The sequence below is a fragment of the Talpa occidentalis genome, unplaced genomic scaffold (genome assembly GCF_014898055.3).
Source record: "Talpa occidentalis isolate TD23 unplaced genomic scaffold, MPIMG_talOcc4v2.1 talOcc4.10, whole genome shotgun sequence".
NCBI classification, from domain to species: domain Eukaryota; kingdom Metazoa; phylum Chordata; class Mammalia; order Eulipotyphla; family Talpidae; genus Talpa; species Talpa occidentalis.
In genome coordinates this window covers 86,204,331-86,212,300 of record NW_023600993.1, presented here as the reverse complement: position 1 = coordinate 86,212,300, position 7,970 = coordinate 86,204,331, and the positions used below count along the sequence as shown (strand labels likewise).

Sequence of the window (7,970 nt, the reverse complement as noted above, 5' to 3'; positions counted from 1 at the left end):
CTGCGCAATGCTCGTCACGGCGCAGGCGCGCGGAGGACTCGACCGAGCGCGCTTCGTAGGGCGCGAGTTACCTGGCGACGCCGCGGCGCCATGCACTTCGGGACTTGTAGTCCGCCTAGAAGAGGCGGGCGCTTGCTCGGCCGCCGCACCGTGATCTGTGCGCATGCGTGACGCCTGAGGACGCCGGCCCCAGGGTTGGGTTTGTGGGCGGTGCCACCTTAGCTTGGTATTTTGCACATTGGGGAATCCGCGCTGGTCTGCTCTCCTTGTGGAGGTGAATTGGGGGTTATTGCTCCTTGTTTAAGGGTGTGAAGACATTTAGTAACCTGAACCCTTTAGGGCGGCTACTACCAGCATGCCTCCTTGGAGTTTTCTAGTGCTGGAGGAACTCAGTTGGAGGGGGAGGCGCGCACCTCACCAAGGGCTTTTCACTTTGTTCGTAACTTAACCTGCTGCATTTCAGCTTGAGAAGCCGGAAATCAAAAGCCTCCTTCTTGTCTCCTCAGGGTATACTGAGGAGAGATGTTCCCTAAGGAGAAACGACTTGTCAAGAGGCAGTCGGTCTGGAAGCTTCAAAATAGTTGTTTATGATGTCTTTGCTTGAACGCTGAGGGCACAGCATACATTTCCCTTGAGACATAATAATGGCTACTCCTTGGGGGGTTCCCACTATTGTCATGGTACTTCAACCAAAGACCACTGAGAACAGCCCTGTGTTGAACAAAGTTGGACATTCTGTCGTCTTGCAAGGAGGGAGGCGAACTGTGGGCATCTCAGCAAGAGGATGCTGGAAAAATAATTACAGGATTTGGGCTTATGTTAGGAAATTTGGGGAAGGGTTCAAGGAAACGGGCCTTCTCTGGAATGGAAACTATAGGAAGTGGATGTAATTCTGTGATGGATTTTAATAATTATTATCTACAATAGAGAAGACACCAGAGGCTAAAAGTTATGATGGGTTTAGAAACAGTCCCTCGTCTTACCCAGGATAGGGGGCTATTGGGTATTTCTGTGCTTGGGATAGTGTTCTTTTTCGTTTGTATTCAGGCATGACTATGAAGTGATTTGTGTATGTGTCTTGATTCATCGTGGTCAAAGAGTAGCTTTGTCTGGTAATGGTGTTCTGTGAAATTGTTTATGTTTAACAGGCAGCATACCCTAGCTAATAGTGCCAGCCTAGCTCCTGCTACCAGAAGCTGCTTTTTTCCTTGTCACTGTGTTTCCTATTACTTGGTATATGTTCTATGCCTTAGACCTCAAAACAACTGTGTGAGACAATCTACAAATACTTAGTACTACCCATTGAGTTCTAGCTTCTAATCTAGGCATGGCAGGTAGAAATAGGTCTCTCTCCTGCAAGTAATTTACAGTTTAATGAAAATGATACTTTATTAGTCCCCTTTGCAGATGAGAAAAAAACTTTCATGGCATTTACTAAATCCCATATACAACCAGCAAAATGGGGAACCTGGGTATCCAAATCCAGACTGCCTGATGCTAATGACTGCTACTTTATTTACCACACTGAGAATCTGCACCTGTAACAAGTCTGCGTTGCCTCCTCAGTAATCTTCAACTGCTGATATCTGTGCAAACCAGGGTTTCTCAGTAGCAACACTATTGATCAACATTTTGAACCAGATAATTCTTTGTTGTTTGGGGCTTTTCTGTGCATTTAGGATGTTTAGCATTATCCCTGGCCTGTATCCATTAGCTGCCACTGTCACCCTCACCCTTGTTATGACAAACAAAATTTTCTCCAAATATCAGTCACTCCTGATTGTTAGCTACTGGTATATGCCATTTATCACCTCCTGGGTCTCTGCAGTAACAATCATTTGGGGCATGGCAGTCCACAAAGCACTTTGAATGGGGATGCCTTGAAGAGGAGAGAGGGAAATAGTTTGGCCTGTATTTGAAAAGCCTGTTTAACCAGGAAAATGAAGACTGAGAGAAACTAGAAACAAATGAAGTGGGGAATCAGTGGGAAGGAAAAAGATATTCCTTAGAGATTTCAGGCTTTCCCCAGGGTAGTAGTTTCTTTTTCAGGAAAAGTCAAGATTCAGTGAGGAACTGGCAAATGTCACAAAGCAATAGCAGCTAAACTTTTCCAGGTTTTCAAAGAGATAGATTCTATTTAAATAATAATAAAGTCAATACAAATAATTATCTTAACCTCTCCAATCTAGGAATCTCTGCAAAACATATACACATTAATTTCCTTCTCACCATGGTGAAGGAAATCATTGTGATTTTCCTGTTTTATAGATACAGAAGCCAAATTATGGAGGCCATAAAAATAATGAGAAATGCAGAAACAGACTACTGGAATCTTCACCTGGATCTTTCTTTATGCTCAACACCACCCAAGATCTCCAGCTGCTCAATAGTAAGCTAATGATGACAATTCTTCAATTATATACTAAGTTACTTTTTTCAGAGGCCTTATAATATTCCCTGGTCTCTTCACATGATCCATAAAATAGCAGACCTAGAGAGACAATAACTTAAAGTGAAATAGTGACAGTATTTAAAGTAGAAACCCGATCTCATGATTCTTAATCCAGGACTCTTTTGATGGGCAAGCAAGCCCATACATACTTATAGGAAGCGTAATTTTTTGTAATTTTTTTAAAAGATTTATTTATTTATGCATACAAGAGCTAGGGTACAGGCCAGAGATGCAGGGGGTGAGAGGATCCACCAGAGACAGAGTGGGGAACAGAACAGGCAGACTGCCTGAAATACACTGCTGAGGGGAGCAACGGGCAAGACAGGAGAGGTCTCATGTGGGTTTCTCTCTGGCCGGCTGGGGATCGAACTTGTGCTGCAGAGGCTGAGGATTGCTTCATAGTGCGGTGCTTAACCCCGTGCGCCACCAGGGAGGCCCCATAATTTATTTTTTTAAAGATTTATTTATTTATGCATACAAGAGCTGGGATACAGGCCAGAGATGTGGGGGGTAAGAGGATTCACCAGAGACAGAGTGGGGAACAGAACAGGCAGATTGACTGAAGTACACTGCTGAGGGGAGCAACGGGGAGTCAGGAGAGGTCTGCTGCACCATGTGGGTAGCTCCCTGGCCAGGGATTGAACTTGTGCTGCAGTGGCTGCGGATAGCTTCATGGGTTGTGTCTTAACCCCTTGCACCACCAGGGAGGCCCAGAAAGCATAATTTAGATAGAGATTCTAACTCACATAGAAATCCAAACCTATTCGGCCTTTTCATTTATGAACATCTAATTAAGTGGGACCTTTAAGTATTAGCTTTGCTGAGAAAAAGAGACAAATTACTGAGATATTAATGAAAAGCATCTAGTAACAGAAATTAAATTTATCTTTGGGTTGATAGAAGATATCTTTTCTCTCCCCCAAAGATGTCTTGAATAGAGTTATCCTTTGAGAATTAAACTAGTAGGAATGAATTGTTATTTAGTCGTATGTAGAAATGACTTATAAGGTAACCAGTGTGTCACTGAGATTTACTAATTATCAAGTCCAAGCAAGTTGATCCAGCTATACTCAAATGAAAATACTATTTCAAATACTGTTATTATGTCACATTTCCAACCCAAACCTCACCTTTGAGTTCTAGCCTCACATCCAAGCTCCTCTGAGTTTTAGCCTCACATCCAAGTGCCTAGCTCTCTATTTGCTTATCTTCCAGAGATCTCAAAATGCAGAAAGCTCTGCTTTGGTAATTAAAACCCTCCCTTTAAAAATGATTGATTTTAGGGGCCTCCCCGGTGAACGCAGCAGTTGAGCGCTGGGTTGCGAAGCTGCCCGCAGCCTCCACAGCACCTGCTCGATCCCCGGCCGCTGGGCGAGGGTCCTACATGGCACGCAGACCTCTCCTGCCGCCCGCTGCTCCCCTCAGCAGTGTATTTTGTCAGTCTGCCTGTTCTGTTCCCTGCTCTGGCTCTGGTGAATTCTCTCACCCTCCCGCGCTTCTGACTGTACCCAGTGCTTGTATAAATAATTAAATAAATCTAAAAAATAAAAGTAAATAAAAATAAAAATGTTTTTAGGTGCCACTTACTCTTCGAGGCCTTTTTAAAGTCATTTCAGCCTATTAAAATTTACCCTCTTCTGTCTTTATATAATACCAGCATTGACTCAGCATTTAAATTATAGTATCTTGCATTGTTGTTTATTTCTAAGTGCATATGTCCTGCCTTTCAGGTAGATTACAAAACCCTTGAGAACAGGGATTGTGTGCAGTGTTGCCTTCTACAGTGTCTTAATCTACTAGGGTCTTATTGCTATAAAATGTTACCAGGAGTTATTTAGTGTCCTGGCATCTCAATAGAAGACTTCAAAACTGTTAACAAAACCACCTCACACCTGGCTATTTAAAAACAAAAACAAAAAACCTGACAAGAGTTAGCAAGGATATAAACTGGAACCTTGTGCACTGTTGTTAGAAATGTAAAATGGCATACCCTCTATGTATGGTTGATCCTCAAAACAAAACAAATTAAATTACCATATAATTTAACAACTTTACTTCTAGATATATAGCAGAAGAAGTAAAAGCAGAGTCTTTTTTTTTAATGGAGACAATACATTTATTTCTTATAATTAATATACATTTAAAATATCTTTAGTCATCAATAATTCAAATAAGATAAACAATACCTCTACTCTAGAATAACATTCTGGATATTAGTTGGGAATTACATTCTCATTGGGCATGGTTTTTTCATTGTCAGTGAAAGAAGAATCCTGAAGAAATGTTTGTATACCTACATTGGTAGTAGCATTACCTATAATAACCAGGAGGTAGAAGCAACTATAGTATCCATCAGTGGATGAATAGATTGACAAAATGTAGTATTTACATATAATGCAATATATTTCAACCTTAGAAAGGAAGGAAATTCTGGCACATGCTACTGTATGGATAAACCTTGAGGACATTGTGCCAAGAGAAATAAGGCAGTCACAAAAAGACGAAAACTGTATTTTCCCACTTGTATGAGGTAACTCATACAAAATCATGGAAGCAGAATGTAGAAGCATGGTTGGGAGACGAAGGCAAAAGGGAATTGTTTTAATGGGTACAGCTTTTCGGTTTGTGAGAGCAAAGTTTTAGAGATTGGTTGCTACAACAATGTGAATGTACTTAATTAAATCATAAATGTAAAAATGGTCATGATGGTAAATTTTATTATGTGTATTTACCACAATTAAAAAAACTGAATATGAGTTCAAAAGATCATGTTTGAAATTTTGGGTTTTCCTTAGTAGCTAATGAATCTTGAGCAAATCTCTTCTTTATTTGTGCCTCAATTTCTTCTTTTCTAAAGGACATAGGGAAGCCAAGCTGGTGCAACTTCTGGATTTGTGTGGGGATCAAACGGGGGGAAAAAAACTCTTAGGATAATTTTTAAGTAGTTGTTTTTCCAGTTTTCTAGTGTCCCTGATCTCTCTTAATAGTCATTACAAGTTTCGCGTCTTATTTCATGAGAAAATGTTCCTCAAGATGCTTTCAGCAATAGCCTATTACCACTTCAAAGGATATGTATGCTGAACTTCAATTTGGACTGCTCACCTCATAATTTGGTCCCGGAAAAACAGCAAATAAACAGTCTTTATGAAGACTATTGATGACCTAAGATGCTAATTACTAATATGGTTTATCATTCATTGAGGAAACACAATCTCATGATTTTCATGTGAGCATTCTAAAAAAGGAACAATCAGAGAATGATAGCTCTGGGAAGTTAAAAATATAATAACAAAAATATATACATATGTATGTGTATATACATATATATACACCAAGTTAAGGGACTTTTCCAGAAAATAGAATAAAAACACAGAAATGGAAAATAAGAAAGAAAATAAGAGAATGAATCATAAGGTCCAACAGTAGGCTAATAGGAGTTCTAGAAAAAGAGAACTGTTAGGAATGTATCAAAGAAACCAGAAGATTATCTGACAAACTGAAGGATACGAATTTACAGAAGACTAAGCCTGCTGAGTGCCCCGCGTAATGTAGGGGGGAAAAAAGCCAAAACACTATGACAGTTTCAAACATAAGGAATAAAGAGAAGATTAAATATATATATATATATATATATCAGTGCTAGGAGATGAGGAAACAGGGAAAGGGAAATGGATGACTTATAAAAGAGTAGGTCTTAAGAGTAGCTTATTTTTCAACATTAACACTGGTGGCTAGAAGACAGCAAAACAGTGCTTTCAAAATTATGAGAGAATTATGAGAAAATTTTTTCAAACTAGAATTCCATATACTAAGTCACACTATTAATCAGTTACGAGGGGTGAATAAAGATATTTTCTCAGCATTCAGGGATCAAAAATGTACTGACACCTCCTACAGGTTAATCTTGTACTTTTCCTGTCCCAGATCTAGAATGAACTATTTCTCTAATACACTCTAGTTTCTTTTAATGGGAAATAGTATTTCAAGATCAAAACATGGGAGTTGGGAATTCTTGTTACTACAGGCAAGGTCATTTTCTTAGCCCTTTTCTGGTGGTGTTAACATCGTCCCTTAGTTTTTCATAATTTCACTGTAATGTGTTTAGGTATTCATATGCTCAGATTCCCTTGAGTTTCCTAACTCTGAGGTTTTGTTTCCTAGATCATTTTTGGAAAATGTTTAGCTTTATTAGAAACTCAGATTTCTGAAGTGGTTGTATAATTTTTCGTGCCCATCCAGAATGAATAAGTATTCTAGTTATTCCACATATTCATCAATAATTGGTATTGTCAGACTTTTAATTGTATCAATTCTGGTGAATTTACAGTATTATTTCATTTTGGTTCTTGTTTACATGTCCCAAATAAGTAATGACATTGAGCATCTTTTTTTTAAAGATTTATTTATGCATACAAGAACTGGGGTACAAGGCAGAGGTGCTGATGGGAGGGCGGTGAGAGGATTCACCAGAGACAGAGTGGGGAGCAGAACAGGCAGATTGACCGAAATACACTGCTGAGGGGAGCAGCAGGAGAGACAGGAGAGGTCTGCTGCGCCATGTGGGTTACTCCCTGGCCGGCAGGGATCAAACTCCTGCTGTAGTGGCTGCGGACAGCTTCACAGTGTGGTGCACCACCAGGTGGTGGCACCACCAGGGAGGCCCTATTGAACATCTTTTTATATGTTTGTTGGCCATTTGGATATCTTTGTGATTTGTTCTGGTTGGATTATTCTCTTTTTTGTGGATTAGTAGGAGTTCTTTATAAATTCTATTGATAGATACAAATTCTTTGTCAGATATATGTATTGTGAATATATTTGTCTTTTCACTTTCTTAATGGTGTCCTTTGATAAGCTCATAAACTGATGCTTGCGTATTTTGTGTATGTATTTTGTAATTTTAAAGTTACATTTTCTAATTTTCAAGAGCTCATCTTTGACAGGGCTTGGTTGTCCCTGCCAGAGAGTTTTAGTATTTGCTCTGGTCAAATACCTCGATGTAGGACCAATTTTTTACTTAAAGTTTTTGGCATAAAAGTCCTAACAACATGTAGTTAGTATAAATATGATTGTCAAACCCACCTGAGCATAAATCCATAGTTACAAATTTTTTTTTAAAGATTTTTATTTTTTATTTATACAATAGCTGGGATATAGGCCAAAGGCACGGTAGGGTGAGAGGATTCACCAGAGACAGAGTGGGGAGCAGAATAGGCAGACAGACCGAAAGCACTGCTGAGGGGAGCAACGGGTGCGACAGGAGAGATCTGCTGCACCATGTGAGAATCTCCCTGGCCGGCTGGGAAATGAACCCACGCTACAGAGGCTGTGGACAGCTTCACAGCTCTGCGCTCAACCTGCTGCGGCCCCAGGGAGTTACAAATTTTTGAGTAAGATTTTTTTTCATACCGAGTACGGCTAAAACAAACATACTTCCATGTTAATTCTCTATGATGAGGCCTCCCTGGTGGCTCAAGGGGTTAAGTACCACACTATGAAGCAATCCGCAGCCTCTGCA

General features: G+C 39.9%; 1 protein-coding gene across 1 annotated transcript in view; it reads left to right on the top strand.

Moving 5' to 3' along the window:
- The first annotated feature begins 200 nt into the window (after positions 1–200).
- ASIP (agouti signaling protein) overlaps positions 201–7,970 on the top strand; it is a 39,248-nt gene continuing 31,478 nt past the window's right edge. The window contains exons 1-2 of the mRNA XM_037496661.2: positions 201–274; positions 2,269–2,389. The gene's annotated coding sequence lies outside the window, so the exon portion shown is untranslated. The remainder of the gene's footprint in view (positions 275–2,268; positions 2,390–7,970) is intronic.